Raw genomic sequence first — 24,759 nt, forward strand, 5'->3', positions numbered from 1 at the left:
ATCTCAGCTCACTGCAAGCTCCGCCTCCCGGGTTTATGCCATTCTCCTGCCTCAGCCTCCCAAGTAGCTGGGACTACAGGCGCCCACCACCTCGCCCGGCTATTTTTTTGTATTTTTTTTTTTAGTAGAGACGGGGTTTCACCGTGTTAGCCAGGATGGTCTCGATCTCCTGACCTTGTGATCCGCCTGTCTCGGCCTCCCAAAGTGCTGGGATTACAGGCTTGAGCCACCGCGCCCGGCCCTTTTTTCCTTTTTGCCCAATAAATTCTGTTCTCCTCACCCTTCAATGTGTCCATATGCCTAATCTCTTCTAGTCATGTGACAAGAACCCAGTTTTAGCTAAACTAAAAAGCAAAAGTTCTGCATCAATTGTCTCAGTTATAATTTTTGCAACAGCACATTGAAGACCATTATTGTTGGCAACATCCCTTGGTCTCCAGGGAAAACCGCAAGTTGGGACTGGAAAAGAGGGAGGCTGTGAGATGGCTTGGGAAAGGAGTGCTCTGAGCAGCCTTGTCGCATACTAAAGGAGAACAGCTGCAGAGTCTAGTATCACACTGACCTATTTTCAAATCGAAGCTTAGTCATTCTTAATCATTTGCTACTTTTGTTCATCTAAAGCAAATTAGTTTTTCCTAGGGACAAAATGAATTTTGTAATAATTTCTCAGCCTAAGGGCACTTGTGAGGGTTAAAGGAAATACTTATCAGGTGTTTATCACTATGCCCAGCACAGAGTGAGCACTCAGTAGTTTACTGGCTGGGTGTCATAGGTGCTACCAAGGAAAGGGAAAGTGTTTCTCCTCTCAAAACCACTGTAACTTTCCTCCCAAGTGGGGAGAAAGGCAGCAGAGGCAAACTGGCTGTTATCCATCCATGCTCCAGAGCATCCACATCTCAGGCAGGGCAAAAAAACATGACAAAACCCAAACCAACTGTAACTAGAAAAGGCAGAAGGGATATTTTAAAGACTTCGGAGTGTCTCAAAGAAATACAAAGAGAGAAATGCAGTTGGGCCTCAGGAATAACTTGAAGTAGAAGCCTAGGAACCCATTGCTTTCTTTTGTTGAGTAGGATTCTCTTATTCCAAGAGGCAACATAGAGCTGTGAAAGGCAACAAGGGAGTTACCAGGGCTGCCTAGACCCTGTCCTTAACTCTGTCTTCTCTCTGTTTCTTTGGTGTCTGTTTTGCTGAGGTCATGGCTGTGGAGACTTGTAATTGTGCAGTCCAAGTAGCAGCAAATACTCTTGGATTTACTTTTTATAGTCTACTTCCTCAAAGAGAGTCTAACTTGTTTTTGCCAGTTCCAGTTTCACACAAGAACAACAGTGACTGTCCTGTTTGAGCAAGGTAGCTTCCCTTAAACCCTAACCATGTCTGTGATGGGCATAGTTTGAGTCAGTTGCTCAGGCCTGGATCAACCACCATGGCCACTGGGGCAGAGTCATGTCAGATTTCACAGGGTGGGTCCCTATGCCCATGTACATGGGGGCGGAGGGGAGTTTCCAGAAGGAGTGAAATTCTTGGAAGATGGAGTGTTGGAGGACTCAGCACAGAGGGCTCTCCATGCTGGAAGGGTGATGTGATGGAAGCAATTCACTTTTTCCATATTCTTGGATTCCATGAGACTGTCATGCTCTAATCCTGTGTTCTCCACAGAGGTGGAATGAAGTATGTCATTAGGATGAACAGAGTTCCTTGTAATCTTGCCACGGGAAGAAGGTTTGTAGGAATTTTTCAAAAAAGAATCTTTGTATCATTTTTTGAAACAAGTCTTTTGGAGTCTGATGACCCAATGTAAACAACTCAGGGTTTACTTGACTTGTATTGATTAATAGAATGTAAAAGTTAAAATGTGGGATTGAATTTTGGTTGTGCCACATAATTACATGACCTGGGGCATATTGCTAAGACTTGGTTTCTTCATGTATAAAAAGATAATGAAGATACAATCCAATCAGTGTTGTGAGAATTGTGAGATATAACATATCTAGTACAGTGTGTAAGACGTAGCACTCAAGAGACAATTGGTGGCCAGGCAAGGTGGCTCATGCCTATAATCCCAGCACTTTGAGAGGCCAAAGCAGGCAGATCACTTGAGGTCAGGAGTTTGAAACCAGCCTGATGAAACCCCATCTCAACTAAAAATACAGAAGTTAGCCAGGTGTGGTGGTGCATGCCTGTAATCCCAGTTACTCAACTGGCTGAGGCAGAAGAATTGCTTGAACCCAGGAGGCAGAGATAGCAATGAGCTGAAATCTCACCACTGCACTCCAGCCTGGAGAACAGTGAGACTTGGTCTCAAAAAAAAAAAAAAAAAAAAAAAAGAGAGAGAGACAATTGCTATCATTCTTTAAACCTCTTAATTTTATTCAATAGATTAATAATATACAACTCTATATTATAGCTGTCAGTGTCTCTTTTTTTTTTCCAGAGATGATAAACATCCTGAGGGCTGGGGTTCCTTCTTACTGTCTTTATGTCATCAGCCTCCCTTGTACTCCCTTTGCAGCAGCTCCCTAGATGTTGACCAGACACTGAATGGTGAGTGAATGATGACTGCACCAGATGGCCGGCAGTCCTATGTGTGTTTTCTACTGTTTTGGAGGAGGGGCTCTGCAAACTGGCAGCATCCTATGGTAACACAATTAGGATGTACACAGTGAGCTGGCATCTTTCACACTTTGAGATTAACTAGTTCCATTTATTTGTTCATTTGTTCACTCATTTAACTATTGAATGTCTACTAATATTCCAGATGTCAGCCAATTTCTATATATGTGGTGGTGAACAAACTCCCTGCTTCCATGGCATTTTCATAAAATACTCTATGCTAGTGCAGGGCTTTGATGCCCCTATGCACAAACCCATTAGCCCTGGAGTATAACTTCTGTTTAATTTTCTGTATGCCCCACTTGTCAGTGACCTCCTTTAGAACAGGCACCACACATTTTATTTCTAGGCCTAGCTTAGTGACTTTTGCATAACAGGGATCAATAAATAGTGAACAAATGAATGAATAAATGGATGAATAATTTCCTAGAATTATCCTAGAGAACACTGATAGCCTTTGCATACATTTATTCCTTATTGAATTTGCAGATCTTTTGAGTGAGATAGGAAAAACAGCAACTTTTATGAGTTGCGCCTTTTGAGCCATCCAAGTCTTGCCTGAATGACTTGAGTGATAGATACATGCCCATGGTATCTGAAGCAAGCAAAACAAAGCAAAACCTAACAGTGAGAATAAAATTTCAAGAAAATGCCTCTTCCTCTAATCTTCCATTTTCTCTCTTCCTAGATAGAAAAGATATGCTTACTCTCTTCCAACCTTTAGCTCTTTGCCCTCTGCGCTCAAACTTATTTTATTAATAATCTGAAACAATTGTTTCCATAGAAATAGCCTATCCACTTCCCAGAGCAGAATGGTAGCTTTTGCAACTTCTGCACACTTGGGTCGGACACACAACTGTTTTGACAGATATAGTTTTTTTAAAGGTGATTGTAAACAGATTTTAACACCAAGCTTTGAAATAATAATTGTTTAATGTTTTATTCTATTTAAACAAATAGTAATCTAGAAAACCAGTGGGTTACCCTTATCCCTCCAAGAGAATAATAAACACTAGGAATTGGGTAATTTAAAAATTAACCTCTAAATAAAACATATATTGTTTTTAAGTGATACATGCTTATCATAAAAACTTTGGAAAACAAACAAAAAAGAAATTTTAGGTTTCTGTTCAAGAAGGCAGATTCAGCACTCATTAAAGCCTATATATCTTATCTCCAAGTCCCCAGACATTGGAAGAAAATAATATTCATAGCCATCATCTTCCTGTCTTCTTTCCTAGGGTACGAAGTTACCTGAATTTGACATTACTAAGTTTAACATCAAATAAGCTTTATCAGTGATAGACACTAAATTTTTAACATGTTGATCCATGAAAGCCAAGTATATTTGGTATCTAGTTCACTAACAAATTCCCTTTCATCTGATTTTAGTAATGACAAAGCAAAACAAAAACCTCACTTTTCTAAAGCCAGGATCAATATCGTAAGACTGCCAACCAAGTTATATTTTCTTTAGTGATTTATTTAGCAAAATGTATATAGCCAGGCACCATTCCAAGTGCCGTAGAAATATTAACACACCAATTGTCATAGCAATATTATAAAGTATGTACTATTATCTATATTTTACAGATGAGGAACCTGAGGACATTGAGAGCTGAAGTAAATAAGACAGCTAGTTAATGGGATGGGGTAATACATTTCTATTCTCCGGATGGTTGCTGGAATCCTCTTACCCTAAAATCCTGCTTCAAATACAGTTTTTTCCATTTAAAAAATAGACTATTTAGAGCCATTTTAGGTTCACAGCAAAACTGAGCAGAAAATACAGAGTTCTCATAGATCCCCTCCCAGACACATGCATAGCCTCCCCTACCATCAGCATCCCATATCAGAGTGGTACGTTTGTAACAACTGATGAACAGGGTCAGCACTCTGGACTCTGAATCCAGGTACAATTCTTGATCATTTCCTTTTTATTACCACTCTTTCTTTCTGTTCCTGCTCCAATGATGTGTAACTATTGCCTGTAACACTTTTTCGATAAAAGTTTAGAAATTATTATGTGTCTATAGTTTACCTTAAAATACTTTGGGATCTACAGACCAGATATAATTTATGCCATAGGCTGTTTAATCTTCAACACTAGAAGCAAGTAGTTGATTTAATTGAAAATGAACACTCTAAGAGTCTCCAGCTAGTAGTGTATCAAAAAGGCCACCCTCCAGAGGCAGCTAAGACAACTGCACTTGCATCTGTTATCCAGGTCTCACTCAACACTTAAGCCTTGGCTAATTAACACAACCAAGGACAGAAATGGCTTAATTATTGGTGAAAATAGTGGCTTGTCAATTACCCTGATAAATGTTAGAAATGGATTTTTGTGTTAATGAAATTACAGGAATTCAATATACGTAGACTGGCTTACACATTTTAGAAATATTTCACACGTGCTTGAAGAGAACATAAGACTGTAGCAAGCCTGGTAGCTCAGACCCCTCATCCAGCCAGTGAATAGGATTTCTGGTTGGCTGATGCCAAGTGTAAAGTAACTGGGTCCTGCCTCTGGAATTTTGTCCTGAATATCTCAAGTGACCCTTCATGTGAAATGATGTACAAAACACCTGCAGTGAGAGAGAGCCGGGACTTCATTAACCTTAAAGAACAGGCTTACTCCACCATATTGGGCTTGTTTACTAATGCATGTTTGTTCAGTAAATGTCCATGTGTGGCTGGATCTGGTCAGAGACTTGCTTCCACTACTAGTAAGTTTACCTTTATTACAGCAAGGTTATGGGGCAGTAGCTCACCTTTACTTACTTTAAACTTCTTTTGAGGCTAGTGTTATTCACGAAAAAGAGCCTAAGAGTTGTGCATGACAAAATGATCCAAGATCAGCTCATAATTGATGTAACAGAAGGTAATTATGAAAGAAAACTAGGAGTAAATCTGAACTCTGCTGTTGCTAAATCCATTGTCCATCGCCTCACTCAGGGGGGCTCTCTTGTTTCTTTCCTTAGACCCAAGCCCATTGACATGTTGCTAGAATACACTCTTACACTCGTTTCTCTGCATGGCTGTTAGAAAAGACTGTCGCTTTATTACCAGAGCAATTTTGCTTCTCCTGGGTCTTGACCTCTCTCATCCAGATTGGTCTGAGACCTTTCCTTAACATTTTCTTACACAAGGGAGGTTTTCATCATGGTAGTTATTCTTGTCCTTTTTCTTCCAATATAGATTTATCTCTAGTTTTAAATATCACATTTGTTTTCTTTTGTTCAAATATGAGACGACTGACCCAATGATGAGCCAGTCCAGGAAAAGGTTTAAAGTTGGCAAACTTTATCTTCAGAGCTCCAAGTGCCTGTAAGCACTCCACTGCAGGGTGCTTGGGGCATTCATTCTCATCTTGTTCCAAACAGTCCTTGAAGAAGAGTCTAATACACTTGTTCCCATCGAGGTATTATTTATTGGTAAGCTTTGACAGGGAATAAAGGCAGGAAAACATAGCATGATTTTCAGATGTCCACATTCAACAAATGTTCATTGAGCAACCACTGCCTCTCACTAGGTGGATATATAAGGGTTCTAATCCAAAGCCTGCCCTAAGGCGTGGGCGACAGAGGGGGACTAGGTGCCACTACTTCACAGCCAGTTCCTCTCCATCTGCTCCTGGCTTTGCACGGGAAGAAAACAAACAAACAAAAATCAAAAACAAAAACAAAATAAAACACAGAGGCAGAAAAATAGAAAGAGTGGTAATAAGAAAAGAATGGTCAAGAATTATACCTGGATTCAGAGTCCAGAGTGATGACCCTGTTCACCAGTTGTAACAAATGTAGCACTTTGGTATGGGATCTTGATGGTAAGGGAGGGAATGTGTGTGTCCTGGAGGAGGTCCATGAGAACTCTGTATTTTTTGCTCAGTTTTGCTGTGAACCTAAAACTGCTCTAAATAGTCTATTTTTTAAGCTGAAATGTATATATAGATAGAGATATATAGATATGGAGCAGGTTTTTAGGGTAACAGGATTCCAGCACACAAGTCTGAGCTAAAGGAAATTCCCAAAGAAGCGTGTGTTATATAAATTCTAGAAATACAGCACATTTGAGTCTATATGTGAGAATTTAACCTTCTAAACTATCTTCCTCCTAAGTCACTACTGGAGAAAGTATAGTATATTTAAGACAGAGGGTTTTTCTATTCTAATTTTACTCCCTAAAATCACATACGACATTCCGCCTCTAGGGCGCTGCCCAACAGGCAGAAAGCATAGTCCACCATATAGATGAAGCCATTTCTCCCTCAGTCAGTCAGTGGTAACCCAGTTGGAAGGCTTCATCTCCCTAACTGAGTACAGTTAAGTGCTGAATGCAAAGTCTTCTGGGAATTGGCACCTCCTTGAACCTGGCCAATGTTTTGATTACATAAACCAAAAATAGATAAGCAACTGTGGAGTTCCAGGTAGGAGACACTGAAGGTAGAACGCATCTGCTTTAGCCTGGAGCAGGAGCAGAGTCTTAAGAGATGTGAGTTCTAACACCAGCTTCATCATAGCCTGTGATTCTGTCTTTAGTGGGGAGGACGGGGAGGGATGCATGGAGAAGGAGTTTAGGGAGGGATACTACCTACATGTTCATAGGGGCTTGAAGATTATGAGGTGAGAGAAAGGTTGTGAATTCTTTCTAAGTAATTAAAATATCCCTTGCTGTTCAAACGGCAAGATACCATTGTAGTAAGAATACTTGGCACTTTTGAAATAAATGCATTTTACACAAAAGCTCCATAGCTCCAAATCATCTTCAAGTGCCTAAGTTCCTAGCTTCTGCACCTTCTTTCATCAAGGAGGCCCATTTCTATAGCTTGAGTGTTCTCCCTTCACCTAACTCCCATTTCTCAATTTCTATGGGTCTCTGGTTTGAATAGCTCCTGGTTCTCCCTCCTCAATCACTTCCTGGAATGAGAAATTAAAATACCATCTGCAGGATGTCCTATGCGTCTGGCTTTCCTGCTACTGCCTTTTCTTTTTTCCTCTCTCCTCCTCCTTCTTTTCTTTCCTGTTCTTCATCTTATCCCCAAAATAATGGAATAGAGTAGAGAGAGCAGAGGATTTCAAGTAGACAGGTTTGAGTCCCAGCTATATCTCTCCTAGTTGAGTGGTTTAAACATATTACCTAATCACTCTGAACTTCAGGCTTTTCACCTGAAAAAATAAATAAGGATAATAATCTACTTGGATATTTGGTCCAGAGTTGGAATGATGTTATTTACCTTAGCTGTTCCTACCCTCTCCATCTATGTGCACCCTTCTGACCTGTGAAGCAGATGCCTACTACTTTAGGAAGCTCTCAGATTATCTGAAGCCTGCCTGTTTCCCCAGATTAAGAACTCCTCCTCCAAACACCTTTTCAAAGGTAACAGGAAACTACGTATAATGTAGTTGTGGAGTTGGCTTTATTCAGCTATGATAACAAAAATACACCTCTAAAAGTCATGCTTATCTTTTGATGCTAGATTCATGACCCTGGGAAAATTATCTGACCTTGCTGCTTCAGCAATAGGCTTTTGTAATTACTTAATGAGTCAATACATGTAAAGAATTCTTTTTTATTTAAGTACATCATGTATATTTATTCAAATGTTCTAGATGATCATATATTAAAATAAATAATTAGGGTACAGTATTGCTCAGCTTCTCAAGTCAGGTTCACAGAGTGGGACTCTCTTGTAAGATACAAGTATTCTTTTTTTATTATTATTATACTTTAAGTTCTAGGGTACATGTGCACAAAATGTTTCTTGGCATATAATAATCATTCAATAAATGTATAGTAGTAGTAGTAGTAATGAGAGTAGTATTTCTTGGGTGCCAAATAACATCCAATAAAGTGAATGTCCTATCTCTAGCATTCTGTGCTGCAAAAAAATCAAAGATCTTTCATTAGCATCCATCGTCTCTATCTACTTCTTACCATCTTTACCCTAAAGAATAAAATCCTGAGACATGGCAGGCAAGAGAAGATACAGTGTGGAAAGTTCATAAGGCTAAAAGTTAAGACAAGCAGGTTTTAATACATACTGTGCCACTAAATAGTTTTGTGACCCTAGGAAAGTTACCTGTCCTTTTTGAGTGTTGGCTTTATCATTGTCTTATCAACTAGCTCTAGAAGGTGCCTTCTAACTCCAATAGCTCATGAAACTATGTTCTATATCAGTAACTACAGTGAAGAGAGACATATGCAGAGTTCAGAGAATCTGCCCCTTCCCTAGTGCGTCACATTTGGCTGACTTCCTTGAGCCTGACACTGGATAAAGAAACACAGAACATTTTAATTTATGGCCCAAACAAAAGATACTTTTAATTAACATTTGAAGCCAATTCTACAGACAGTGTCTGGAAGTAAGCCCAGAAGAAAAGAAAGATTATAATATAACCAAGTAAACTTTTAAAAGATCGAAAAATGGTTGAAGAGGAATGATGTGTACCTGAGTAAGTCAAGGTAAGGTCATGTGGGGATAAACTCATTTGAGCATGCAGCTTCAGCTCAGCTAGGCTGTGGATATCTGTGCCCCTTTAAGTTGTCAAGGAAGCATACCCAAATCAAGACTCTTTTACTTTTCACTTTGCAGAGTTATCTTTGGCCAGGAATACATGGCAAAACGCAGAGAAGTGTCTGTTTCTTAGAGCGATTCCTACTAATCAGAGGTATAAGGAAACTTTTGGGATGATGGATTTGTTTATTCTCTTGATCACAGTGATAGATTTTTTGGATTTATGTATAATAAAACTTATCAAATTGCACATTTCAAATATGTGTGGTTTGTAGTATGTCGGCTATCCCTCCATAAAGTTGTTAAATATTCTATAGCAATTATTATAATTACCTTATTCTTCACAGTCTCATTCATATGTTTCCCTTGGAGGTCCTTTCGAGAGAATAGTTCTGGCTTAGGACAGAACATCGGCATTCCTGGGACCCGGGCCAAATTCCATTTCAACGGCACCCTAATTTCATCTTGAGTAATAGTACCTTTCACCCTTTGCACAAGGGATCCTTCTTCCTTGAGAGACTCTCTTGCTCTTATCATTTCCTCTCTCAGTGCAGCATCGTAGTGACTATGTGGCCTCTGCTGGTCTAGAAAACCATACTGAGAAAAGGAGCAACAATGCAAGCAGCCAGAAAAATAATGGGTAGAATTTACAACTAATAGAAATGACAGCAAGAAAGGCATCCAGGTAAGGGGCAGATTTCCAAGGAAGCCATGTTGGACCGTCTAAACGTACACAGACGTTGTTGGATACAACTATGAGAAATACTATAATGCAGAAGCTTAGGAATGCCACTAACAAAGATCTGCAGAAAGTGGCAGCAAGATAGGGGAGCAAGAACATTTTATTTTATAGTTACCTAAAGCTGAATGTAACTCAGGGCTAGTGGAGGTCTTTAATGATTGTCTGAGAAGACAATATGTAACTATCTATCAAGCATATACTTTTTATTACAATGTAAAAGGAACTAATGAAATAATGCATGTGAATGGGCTTTGTAAAGTACAGGGCATAGATAACACTAAACACTAAGTGTTCTTTAGTATAGCTTAGAAGAATTAATAGTTAGGGACAAAATATATGCTGACGGTGTAGAAAGTATAAGAAACAGAATATAGAAGTCAAAAGAAGTCTGTCTTTATAGGGTTTATTTCTGAATCATGTGAGCCAACAACTTGGCAAAGGATTATATATATTAACAGTCTTATTAAACTATAAAACATGCAAAATGTTTATTTCAAGTAATATACATGTATATGTGAGTGTGCGTATCCATCTATTTGTACATTTACATATTTAAATTTTTCTTGTTATGTGGCTTACCATTTTGACTTCTATGGAAGGTCAGCAGCCTGGACTCATGGTTCAGCCAAAAGTTTAGGCATTCTCCTATAGCATCTCTGAATGTTAAAGATTGTTATATGTTATGTTGGTCAAGTCAACAGCTACTTTCTTGAAAAAGTGACTATGCGATTTGCCTTAAATGAAATTCAAATATCCCTATATTAGAGTAGCTCCAACTTATTTTATGTTGCAGTATATTTAAAAGCTTATGCTTTTTGCTGGCCATGCCCCTCTTCAGGGAACTCCTTTCCTCCCACATCTATCAATGTGATGATTTAGCCCTAGGTTATAAGGACACCATGTCTTTGATCACAGTAATTAGTTCAGCTATAGGCACATGATTGAGGCTAGGCCAAATAGGATTATACCTGAAATTTTTGCTGTAAGTGTTGATAATAAGGAGATCTCTTTTCCCACTCTTTAACAACTAAGATTATAAACCTGAAGGTGCTAGTGGTTACCATAAAAAAAGAAAAAGTATTTCAGAATGACGCCAAGATACAGAATGGAAAGCCAGGCTAGAAATGGATAGCGTTTCCATGCCAATATTTGGGCCTCTAATTCCAATCATTGCTGAAGTCAGATGCACCACTGTATTTTCCAGGTACATAAGCCAACAATACCTTTATTTATTATATGAATTTGAGCTGCCTTTCTATTACTTGCAATCAACAAATACCAATCTTACATGAAGGATATAAAATGCAGATCCCTTATAAGACACGAATTTTACCTTTGGTGCCACCACATTATCTTCCCACCCAAGTATCAAAGAAAACTAGCTTTCAGAGAAGTTGTGTTTACCTTGAGGAGACTTAAATGTCTTGGCCTACAATTTAGGGCTAGAAGAGCTTAAAACTGCCTTCAACCACTCTCAAAAAGATAAACCTAGTAGAAATCTGGGTACAGTGCATATTCCAACACCTTCTTTGGATAAAGTATGAAATACAAGCCTGTGTACGTTGGTTTGGGTGATTTTCAGTAGTTTATCCAGTCTGGCAAATGAAGTTATTCATTTATGTTGACCATATCTGTCTTATCATATTGAAGAAAGAAAATTTTCATATTTTCCTCTATGGTATAAACAACCTAAAACTTTATATCCCAATCTGTACATACTTGCAGTCACCATCAAGAATAATTCTGGGGCCAGGCTGGGGATTAGGAACTCTGGTCTGTGCATGTACTATATGGTACACTGTGCTATGTAGTACAGTGAGTAATGAGAGGAAAATTAAACACTTTTACATGTCTTTAATGTGCTAAATAAACCTTTTAAAATAGTTACATAAGGCATCATATTCTGATACAGCAAGATTTTCATTTTTCTAGAATAAATATATCTCAGATAGAGTCCAGTAGTATATTGCTCATCTCAGAAAGTCTTCAAATAAGAAGCAGCTTCTTTAAATCTGTTTGGTAAGCTGGCTACGAGTCAGTCAACAGGGAGTTCACATGCCTGTCATACTTGATCAGGAAGAAATATTTGAGCTAATTTATATTACAGAAATCTCGCTGGTATAGATTTTACTGGAATCAGTTCTTCAGAGAAGAAATTAAAAGTTTTCTCTCTAAATCAATATGAATTCTCAGGCCTGAAACTTTCCTGAATTTAGAAAATGTAACTAGTCTTTGAACACAAACTAAACTCCTTGACAATAGGTTGTGAAATAGTGCCTGTATACATATGTAGAAGATATACACACCGACTCACACATTTATAAGAATAACTGACATACATTTGAGGTCTACTTACATTTACTTATCCATATTTACCTCTGAGTCTTCATCAATTTCTCCCATTGCTTTTGTATCAGTAAGGACTAAAAACAGAAGTGCTTGCCTGCAGTCAATTCTTTATATTCCATTGATTCTGCTTATCTCAAGTAACTATTTTTGGCTGCTACTATTCAATCTTCAAATGAAAAGCAATTTTCTGTATTATAATATAAGTGATCCAATTCTACTGTTTAAATGTCCAAATTGATTTGACAGTTATTCTCATTACTTCAGCTTTTAAAATAATGAAATACACTGCCTCCTGAGTGGCTGGCCAATAACTGTCATTTAATCCATTTCCAAAAATATATATGTATTTGTTGAACACAGATCCAGCCTTGATTTTTTTCCATTAAAATACATTTAAAAACCAGGAATAAAATGATGGGACAGGAGATAACATATTCAAAGAACAAGAGAGAGTGCCTTTGGGGTTGACAAATGACTACAACAAGAGGCAATGGATAACATGATTCTCAATGCTGGTGGGTTTTAGGGAGAAGGGAGAATAGGTCTGGCAGTGAAAGGGTGAGGAAGACACCTACACAGCCTCCAGACCTAGTGGTAAGAGGACTGTGGAACTCAGAACCAAACTTTGGTTAGGGAAGGTGACAGGAACATTCAGAGCAGGTTCTGAAGATGAGGAAATTTTGCTGACAACTGATCTTGGGTTTCAGAAAGCACAGTTCATTGGTTTTAGGAGTCGAGAGAGATGGGATGAGACCAAACTGGGGTTGTAAAGAGCTTCATGGGAATGGGACTGAAAGTTGAGTAACCTGGGAGTCACGGGCTTCTTGCGATGATTGATACGAACACAGCAATGGGCATAATTTAATCTTAAGAGAGGCCGTAACTTCTGTGATACATTAACAAAAGTATTTTATGAATTAAATATTTCTGTTCTTTAATAGGCTCCAAAATATTGTGTTGGTTTTCATTTAGAAAATATATATGGAAGAAATACGATGTTATCTGAGAACAGAACTAGGCAGGGATAGGATATACAACTTGTGGGGAAAAAAAATGATTCAAATAAGAGTCCAGGACCTTTCATGGAATAAATAAAAGAATCACAAAATAAAATGATACTTAATATCAATAAAATGCTTAAATAATTTTGTAAAAAGAAATGTAGGAAAAATCAACCGGTAACCAGTAAGATGATTGCCTATAGCAGATAGATAGAAATAGACTAAAAGAGTTAGGAACAGGAATGGAACTTATCTCAGTACATACTTCTCTATAATTAATTTTTCAATTGTGTAATACATAGTCCCCAAAACATAAAACTAAGCCAAAAGATTTTTAAGATACAAAGAAAAACATTGAATACAAACAAAACAAAGTAAATCTAGCTTTATATCAAATTTATAACATAACCACAAAGAAAAAAGCATTAACTCTACTATTGAACATGATACTCTTGACTGTAGATACTTAGTGGGATGTATTTGTAAAGATAAAAAGGATAGTAAAGACATCTTGAAGTATGATATATGTAGTTGATTTGTTGATTATGGTCTTGATGTAGTAACTCAGAGGCCATTTGGTGTATAAACCATTTTTGTTTAACCATTTTATGATAAAGCAGAACAAATGACTTAAATACATTGATGTTTGGGAGAACTAAGATTCTGACAGTAGGAGAAGAAAAATACAAACATGCCATGGGGTACTGTGAGGAAAACAAATATCACATTAAGGTATAAATTGTCAATGTTAATATTTATTTAAAATATATTTCTTCAGTTCTGTCCACTTACAGGATTTAAAGGAAATAAAACTATGGTTGTCATGAGCATGCCCCTAGCAGTCAGATCTTAATTTCTAAATATTATTTTCCACAGCAGAGTTCCTTGGATAAATAAGTGGCTTCAGGTATGTATCAGAAAAAATACCAAATCTCATGTGATGCCAAAAAGCAAGGTAGTGCTTAAAGAATTATGGGGACATATCAAAAAGACTGGCGCTAGCTTTAAGGGGCTCCCACAAGCCACATTTGGGATAAGTCAAGCACCAAAATGAATAATGGCTGTAAGCAATGATAACTTTGAGTAAAAGAAGAATTTGTGAGTTTACAGTACAAAAATTAGGAGGAAAGGGAAAAAAAAAAGCAGCTCTTCTTTAAAAAAAGAAAAAGTATCAAGTCATACAGCTCTTCTTTAAAAAAAGAAAGTGTCAAGTCGTACATGTAGAAGAAATAATATAATTAGAAAATCTACATTCTGTAATTAACAATGTAATAATTAAGTCAAGTGAGGAACATTGATGGATCCTAAAACTATTTGGTACAATGTTATTGGAGAATCCACTTAATCCCAAAGTATCACCTTACTTTAATTAATAATAATTATGTATTAATTACAAAGAGTGGAAAGTACCTTTACAATGGGGAGGTATGTGAGATATAGATAGAGATGGCCAAATTACCAAATGACCAATGATAAAACAAACTGACCTTATAGGTCTCCTGATATGATTAAATGGGAAGGGTACATTATCGTTTATAGTATTTTTATCAAAATAACGGAAATTTAATTCTGAATCTGCTCATGAGGAAAAATCAGAAGAATAAAATTGGAGGCATTTTACAAGACCACTGATCTAGAATCTTTAAAAATGTCAACTGTTCTAGAATAAAAGGGCAGTACAACTTCAAACTATACTACAAGTCTACAGTAACCAAAACAACATGATATTAATACAAAAACATACACCCAAACCATTGGAACAGAATAAAGAGCCCAGAAATAGTGCTACACACCTGCAACCATCTGATCTTCAACAAAGTCAACAAAAACAAGCACTGGCAAAAAGATTCCTCTTCAATAAATGGTGCCGGGATAACTGGCTAGCCACATGCAGAAGACTGAGACTCGACCTCTTCCTCACACCATATACAAAAATCAACTCAAGATGGATTAAAGACTTAAATGTAAACCCTAAGACTATAAAAACTCCTGGAGATAACAAAGAAAATACCATTTTGGACATAGGACTTGGCAAACAGTTCATGACAAAGATACCAAAAGCAATTGCAACAAAAATAAAAATGGACAAATGGGACCTAATTAAACTAAAGAGTTTCTTCACAGCAAAAGAATCTATTGGCCGGGCACGGTGGCTCAAGCCTGTAATCCCAGCACTTTGGGAGGCCGAGACGGGCGGATCACGAGGTCAGGAGATCGAGACCATCCTGGCTAACACAGTGAAACCCCGTCTCTACTAAAAAAAAAAAATACAAAAAACTAGCCAGGCGAGGTGGCAGGCGCCTGTAGTCCCAGCTACTCGGGAGGCTGAGGCAGGAGAATGGCGTAAACCCGGGAGGCGGAGCTTGCAGTGAGCTGAGATCCGCCACTGTACCCCAGCCTGGGCGACAGAGCCAGACTCCGTCTCAAAAAAAAAAAAAAAGAATCTATCAACAGAATAAACAGACAACCTACAGAGTGGAAAAGATATCTGCAAGCTAAGCATCTGAAAAAGGTATAATATCCGGCATGTATAAGCAATTTAAATAAATTAACATGCAAAAAGCAAACAACCCCATTAAAAAGTGGGCAAAGGACATCAACAGATACTTTTCAAAAGACATACATGTGGCCAACAAGCATATGAGAAAAGCCATCATATCACTAATCATCAGATAAATGCAAATCAAAACCACAATGAGATGCTATCTCACACTAATCAGAATGGCTATTATTAAAAAGTCAAAAAATACCAGATGCTGGCAAGGTTGCAGAGAAAAGGGACTTCTTATACAAGGCTGGTGGGAATTTAAGTTAGTTCAACCATTGTGGAAAGCAGTGTGGCGATTTCTCAAAACACTTAAAGCAGAACTACCTTTTGACCCAGCAATCTCATTATTGGCTATATCCCCAAAGGAATATAAATCATTCTACCATAAAGACACATGCATGCATATGTTCATCACAGCAATATTCACAATAGCAAATACATGGAATCAACCTAAATCCCCATCAGTGATAGACTGGATAAAGAAAATGTGGTATATACACACTATGGAACACTCCACAGCCATAAAAAGAATAAGATCACGTCCTTGGCAGCAACATGGATAGAGCAGAGGCCATTATCCTAAGCAAACTAACATATGAACAGAAAACTAAATACCACGTGTTCTCACTTCTAAGTAGGAGCTAAACATTGAGTATGCGTGGACATAAAGAAGGAAACAACAGGGCCTACTTACAGATGGAGAGTGGAAGGAGGGTGAGGATTGAAAAACTATCTATCAAGTACTTATTACCTTATTTTGTCACTGCCTGGGTGACAAAATTATCTGTACACCAAATTCCCATGACATGCAATGTAGCTGTATCACAGACCTACACATGTACCCCTGAACCTAAAATAAGCTTTAAAAAAATGACTGAAGGTAGTAAAATAACATGGCAACCTGAGGTAATGCATGATTCTTGGTTGGATAAACAAGAATAAAACAATAATTAAAAGAAAAGAGAAAGAAAAACACAACTATGAAGAAAAGGAATTTTTTACATGGACTGTATTTTGGATAATATTTATCTATGTTACATTTCTTTGGTGCAATGATAGTAATGTGATTATTTAGGAGAATGTCCTTGTTCTTAGGTGAATAGGCATTTCAGTGTGAAGTGTTATGATATCTGCAATATTCAAATGGCCCAGCAGAAATGAAAATGAAAAGGGAAAGAGAAAGAAAAACCAAAAGTGACAAAAAGTTAACAATTGGGGAATCTAGGTGAAGAGTATAGGATGTTCATTGTGCTAATCTTGAAATTGTCTATAGATTTGACATTTTTCAAAATAACAAGAGGAAAAAACCCTTAACTCTTCATTCTGGTAAGCTATATTTCAGCTCACGAAAAAATACTATGTGTCAGCATCCTTCACAAGACACTTAAGCAGATTTTGTGATTTCTCCTTAATTAGCCAAAGTTGTTTTTAATAAACCTACAAGATTGTTTCTGATTAAATAACAGAGAAGAGTCAAAAGAAAAATGGCATCTGTGATCCAAACGGAAAAAAAACTGTAAAAATATTATTTTATGTTGTGTCTTTGTTGTGCCCAGCAAGTCATGACACTTTGTAGTTTTTTTAAAGCCCAGTTAGAAAAGTTTAAATTTATTTTAAAAGGACATGTGAAGCAAATCCCAGCAGGGTTTGTTCTCATCAATTTGTATCTTTCTTTTTTTTTTTTTTTTTTATTATACTTTAAGTTCTAGGGTACATGTGCATAACGTGCAGATTTGTTACATATGTATACTTGTGCCATGTTGGTGTGCTGCACCCATCAACTCTTCAGCACCCATCAATTCATCATTTATATGAGGTATAACTCCCCAATGCAATCCCTCCCCCTTCCCCCCTCCCCATGATAGGCCCCAGTGTGTGATGTTCCCCTTCCTGAGTCCAAGTGAACTCATTGTTCAGTTCCCACCTATGAGTGAGAACATGCGGTGTTTGGTTTTCTCTTCTTGTGATAGTTTGCTAAGAATGATGGTGCAATTTGTATCTTTCATAAAGCTGCATTTTGTTCTGATTAAATGTGTTTTTAAATTTTTTAGCCTGAGCATAAAAGTCTGGTTAAAAATTAGATGGTAGGTTGAAATACTGATAAAGCTGTTATTTTTAAAATATACGTGCTAATTTGGAACATCTTGATTCTTATTATGGAAATGGATAAGGGAAGGAAGGGTGAAGTCAGAGTGATTTGCAAGTTGATTCCCAGAAAATTCTCCTCTTGCCATAAAGAAGAGAGAGGATGCAGGAGCTGGAGCATGTAACTTAGAAGGAAAAATTCATCTCTTCCTCACCTAGTACTGAATGTTTGACCTAATGGAAGTTTCTCGCAAAGGCTTTTTATACCAACGTCCTCCTGAGTCTACAAGGGAAGTCACAGGTGAAGCCACAAAGAAGGTGGTAAAGCCTTTACTCTAAGTACTCACTCCTTGAGGTTTGGACCAAGCACTGGCACCACTTAGGAGCTTGTTAGAAATGTAGGGTCTCTGGCCTCACTTTAACACTAATGTATGAAAATCTACATTTTAATAAGATCCTCCAGTGATTCATTTGCCTATTAAAATTTGAGAAGCACTGTTCTGAAAGACGCGGCTCTCTGCCTTAGCTACTGTGCTGTAGAATCACCTAGGAATTCAAAATTTCTTAAGCCTGGTGGAGCGGGCCAAATTGTGTCATCTCAAAAAACTTATGTTCAATTCCTAACCCCCGTACTTATGATAGAGATCTGATTGGAAATAAAGTCTTTGCAACGTCATCAGGGTAATTTAGGGTGGATCCTAAATCTAACTGATTTAGTTATAAGAGAAAGAAGGTAATTTGGATACAGAGACACAGGGATAGAGAAGATGGCCATGTGGCAGGCAGAGGCGGAGACTGGAATGATGTGACTACAAGCCAAGGAATGCTTCAGATTGCTGGCAACTACCAGAAGCTAGGGAGAAGCAAGAATGGATCCTCTATCAGAGGCTCGAGAGGGTGCATGGCCCTGCTGACTCTTTGATCTCAGTTTCTAGCCTCTGGAACTGTGAGAGAATACATTTCTGTTGTTTTAAACTACCACGTTGGTGGCAATTCTGGTAGCCCTAGGAAACTAATACACTTGTGTCTGGCTTCCAGAAACCTTGATTTAATTGTTCTGTGGCATAGCCTAAGGGTTTTGAAGTACAGTGATTCTAATGCAGGGCCAAAGTCAAGACCCACTACTCCAAATGTTTGAAGCAGATAAGAAGGCAGTTTCCTACCTAAGTCTTAGAAAAAAGTCAAGGGAATTAGAGAGTGATGAAAAAATATTGTAACTTAGTGAAGATTAAAGCTAAATGTTCCTAGGTGTTTGTTTTTCTTAAGATCATGCTCAAAATAGGATACATATACAGCACATAGCATTCAAATGTATATATAATAATGTCCATTGTTTTGAAGATTAACACAGCCTTTTTTTTCTTTTTTCTTTTTTTTTTTTTTTTGAGACGGAGTCTCCCTCTGTTGCCCAGGCTGGAGTGCAGCAGAGTGATCTCGGCTCACTGCAAGCTCCGCCTCTCGGGTTCACCTGCCATTCTCCTGCCTCAGCCTCCCGAGTAGCTGGGACTACAGGCACCCGCCGCCGTGCCCGGCTAATTTTCTTTTCTTTTTTTTTTTTTAATCTTTAGTAGAGACGGGGTTTCACCGTGTTAGCCAGGATGGTCTGGATCTCCTGACCTCGTGATTCGCCCACCTCAGCCTCCCAAAGTGCTGGGATTACAGGTGTGAGCCACTGTGCCCGGCCAACACAGCATTTTAATAGAAAACATAACAATTCAATGGAATCAGATTGACTCATACCATTACACCTGCAAGAGGGTTGTCATTGTGTTACAGGGCCAGGCTCTACTATCCATTAGCTAGCAGAATGGTGCTTTGGAGGAAAGAAATACTCCATTATATTGATTCTACAAATCAAGTCCCAGTAGTTAATACAAATGTCTAGTCCACAGTTCTGATCTTTTCCACATTCGTGAAATGTAAGCCTAATTTGAGAATTCTGCTATAAACATTCTCAAATACAATATTTATTATTTACAGGAATTTTAAAGGAACATTGAGAACCCATTAAATGTGTTATAAACAACACATTACTATTAGAAAAGAATCTTAAACAGCCAACCTGATTCCCACTATACAGTAGCAGAGTTCTCAGTTTACCTATGTATTGAAAAGTATATGAAAAATAAGTCTCGAACTCCCTTCTACCAAATCTTCTGAATATTTGGCAGAAATTTGATTTACATATCATATTTAGGTGGTATCCACACAGATGTGTGAGACTCCCAGTCCTTGATCCAAGCAAGTGAAAAAACCATAGAAAAACATCTGGGAAGATTGTGCACTAGATAGTGGGATTAGTGGTGGATTTTTAAAAGTTCGTACTTTATTCTACTTACCCATATTTTCACTTTTCTCCCATAAATAAGTAGAGCATTTTTAATTAAAAAAAAAGATTGTTTTACATTTTTAATAAAAGGACCAAAAGCAAGGAATACATTATAAGATAAATATTCATGTGAATTTCTAAGTCAAGCAACACACCCTGGATATAAGTTTAGAATTAGCCGTGAATGTTAAACTCAGAAAATGCCCCAAATGTAATTTATTTCCAACCATCAAGATTATTGCTACTTCCTTACATGAGTTATAGCTGTAGCAAACATTCTAAACTTTCCTAGAGAAAAGCTAAATTAAATTAACAGTAAGTTGATAAATTAATGCATCTAAATTTTGCAGTTACGACTCAGTAGAGAGAGAAGCATACAACACCACCCCAGTCCATATTGGATGCTAGCAGTTAAAAAAGGGAAGAAAGCTAGAATTTAATGGAGCACTTGATCATGGAAGGCAGCGTAATAGAAACTTTGTAAATAAAAGCCCTTTCAATTACTGCAACTGCCATGTGAGGTAGATAATGAAAGTGAAGCTCAGAGACTCTTGAGTCACGCATGGTCAAAATTTAAGTGGCAGAGTTGTGTCTTAACACCACACTTTCTGATTTATAGTCCAGAAAGGACTTAAATTTTAAGCTCAGAATGGAATGATGTGCATGAAGGGCCAAGGGTTCTTTTAATGCTGTTTAATGGGAAACTGCTGAACAACAACAAAAAATGCTAAGAAAAAAACTAGGATGAAGAAATTAAGATGTAAGAAAGAGAAAAAGTAGGATAATGCATAGTTTAAACGATTAAAAGGCAAATTAAAAACAGAATCATGACTAAGTTAGTTTTAGAAGGTAGTAAGTTAGGCAAACTATGATGCATCAAGTCAAAACACCATAGAAAAGAGGAAGAACAATAAAGTGCCTATTGACCTAAAGACAGAAATACCATTTGACCTACCAATTCCATTACTGGGTATATACCGAAAGAAATATAAATTGTCCTATTAATAAACACACATGCACACATATGTTCTTTGCAGCACTATTCACAATAGCAAAGACATAGAATCAACCTAAATGACCATCAATGATAGACTGATTCAAGAAAATGCGGTGCATATATACCATGGAATGCCACACAGCCATAAAAAATAATGAGATCACATCCTTTGCAGGGACATGGATGGAGCTGGAGACAATTATCCTTAGCAAACTAAGGTAGGAACAGAAAACCAAATACTCTCAGTTATAAGCGGGAGCTAAATGATGAGGACACATGGACACATAAAGGGGAACAACACACACTGGGTCCTATCATAGGGTGGAGGATGAGAGGAGGGAGAGGATCAGGAAAAATAACTAATGGGTAGTAGGCTTAATACCTGTGTGGTGAGACTCAATCTGTACAACGAAGCTCGTAACACCAGTTTACCTCTTTAACAAACCTGCACATGTACCCCTGAATGTAAAAGTTCAAAAAGGAAAAATAAAACACACAAAGAAACATCAAAGGAAACCCCCCAAAAGTGCCTATTGTTAGTATGCGATGTGTGTGTTTACTGATAAATAATTGTGATATTCTTTGAAGTGCCACATGTTCACATCAACATTACACAGTATTAAAGATGACAGCAGTTGCAAGGCAGGGAATTCCACAGCCTAAAGTGCATGAAGTAGAGAATGTAATTAAGAGGAGCTCTATTTGTCTAACAGAACCCTAGACATTAATAGAATTTTGCATCACCTGTTATTAGAGAGGGCAAGAATGAGATGCAATGATAAAAGCATGAATCAAATTAGAAATAAAAGGAAACTTTCTCTACCTAATAAATGTAATCTATGAAAAACACACAGCTAACATCATACTTAATAGTGAGAAATGGAAAGCCTTCCTCCTAAGATCAGGAATAAGACAAGGATATCCACTCTGCCACATCTTTCAACATTGTACTGAAGGTACCAGGGAAGGCAACTAGTCAATAAAAAGAAATAAAACGCATTCAGATTAGAAAGCTGCAGCACAACCAGTTCCATTTGCAGATGACATAATCTTGTATCTAGAAAATCCTAAGGAATTTACCAAAAAAAAAAAAAACTGTTAGAGCCAATACACAAATCACAAATTCAGCAAATTTTCAGGATATGAGATCAATGTGCACAAATCAGTTGTGTTTCTACAACTATCAATGAACAACCTGAAAATGAAGTTAATAAAGTAGTGCCATGGAAATAGCATAAAAATAACATACTTAGAAATAAATTTACAAAAGAAGTGTAAGATTTTTACATTGAAAACTATAAAATATCATTGAAAAAAATTAGAGAAGAACAAATAAATAGACAGACATCCTCTGTTTATGGATTGGAAGCCTTACTATTGTTTAAATGATAATACTCTCCAAATTAATCTACAAATTCAATTTAAACCCCATTTGATCTATCAAAATTCAAGCTGCCATTTTTTGCAGAAATTGAAAAATAGATCCTAAAATTCATATGGCAATGCAAGGGGCCTGGAATAGCCTAAACAATCTTGAAAAAGAATAAGGTTGGAGGACTCCCACATCCATTTCAAAACTCACTACAAACCTACAATAAAATGAAGACTGTGTGGTGATAGTATAAAGATAGACATATTGATCAAGAGAATAGAATTGAGAATTTAGAAATAAACCCATATATCTATGGTCCATTGATTTTTCAATAACAATGCTAAGACAATTTAATGACAAAAGAATGATCTTTTCAATAAATAGAGCTGGGACAACTGTATATCCACATGTAAAAATATGAAGTTGAAACCCTACCTCCTACTATATATAGAAACTTAAATGAATCAAATACTTAAATGTAGGAGCTGAAACTATAAAACTCTTAGGAAAAAATCATAGGCAAGAATGTTTATAATCTTGTATTAGGAAATGATTTCTTAGATTTGAGACCAGAAGCACAGCAACAAAAGAAAAATAAGGAAGCTGGACATCCGCAAAATTAACAGTTTATCCTTCAAAGGACACCATTAATAAAGTGAAAAGGCAACCCACAGAATGGGAGAAAATGTTTGCAAGTTATATATCTGTTAATAGACTTATATTTAGAATATATAAAGCACTCTTACAACTTAATAAAATAATCAACCCAATGAAAAATGGGCAAGTTTTGAATAGGCATTCCTTGAAAGAAGATATATAAATGGTCAATATGTACATGAAAAGATGCTCATCATTAATCATTAGGGAAATGCAAATCAGAGTCATTATGGGATACCATGTCACACTAAGACTGATACAATTAAAATGACTGAAAATAACAAGTGTTGGTGGGAATGTGGAGAAATTGGAACCTTCATATACGGCAACTGCAAATGTACAATGGTTTAGCCACTTTGGAAAAATGTGCAGCATTTTCTCAAAATATTAATCATGGAGTTATCATGTGGCCGAGCAATTCTAGTCCTAGGTATATGCCCAAGAAAAATGAAAACATATGTCATGCAAAAACTTGTATACAATGTTCACAGGAGTGTTAATCATAATAGTTCAAAAGTGTAAATAACTAAAAAGTATATCAACAGATGAATAAAGCAAATACAACATTCTTCATTTCTTTCTATATAACAGAAAAAAGAAATGAAGTATTGATGCATGCTATTATGTGTATGACCTTTGAAAACACTATGCCATGTGAAAGAAGACAGACATCATATTGTACGATTCCATTTATAAGAAATGTCCAGAATAGACATAGAGACAGAAAGCAGATAAGTAGTTGCCAGGGTCTGGAGAGACAAAGGCATGTGGAGTGAATGTTAATGTACATAGGTAATGTACACATGGGTAATTTGGGGGGCGGGGGAGGTGAAAATACTCTAAAATTAGATAGTGGTGATGGTGATGGTTGTATAACTTGGAATATATTAAGAACACTTCATTGTTCACTTTAAAAGTGAATTGTATGATATGTAAATTTTATCTTAAAGTTTTTTTATGTGAATTTTATCTTAAAGTTTTTATTACAAAATAAAACCATGCGGAGACCTTACAGTGATCAGACAAAAAGAATACAGTAATAATAGAAAAGAATGTAATGCAAGGTTAAAATTCAATAGATGAAACACTAGACCCACACATACTCCCCTCTTCAGCTTGCTCCCCTCTGCTGAAGACTTGACCACACATCATCGTCATTAGGCTGAAGACAGAGGGTTCTTCTGAAGATTAAATGGCCTCAGAGGAAAATAAACTCCTAACATTTGAGAGTGCACAATAATAAAAGTCATCCCTGCCTCTCTTTAAAAATAAAACATGCCAAGAAATGAAGCCCACAATTGTGTGTATTTCCTTGCAAAACTAAGGGTCACCAAACATTTGACAAATGTCTCCAACATGAGAGGCATTGGAGTTAAAATGGTATCATAAAGATAAGAGAACTAAAGCAATACAAAACAAAACAAAACGGTGTAACTATAAAACAAGGGTAAAGTATTATTTTTTAAAAGAATAATGAGAATGAATAAGAGCTCTTGGAAACGAATGATTCCCCCACCTCCAAAAAAATCAAGAACTAGAAATCCAAAATTGT

The sequence above is a fragment of the Colobus angolensis genome, unplaced genomic scaffold, assembly GCF_000951035.1.
Source record: "Colobus angolensis palliatus isolate OR3802 unplaced genomic scaffold, Cang.pa_1.0 Scaffold7, whole genome shotgun sequence".
NCBI classification, from domain to species: domain Eukaryota; kingdom Metazoa; phylum Chordata; class Mammalia; order Primates; family Cercopithecidae; genus Colobus; species Colobus angolensis.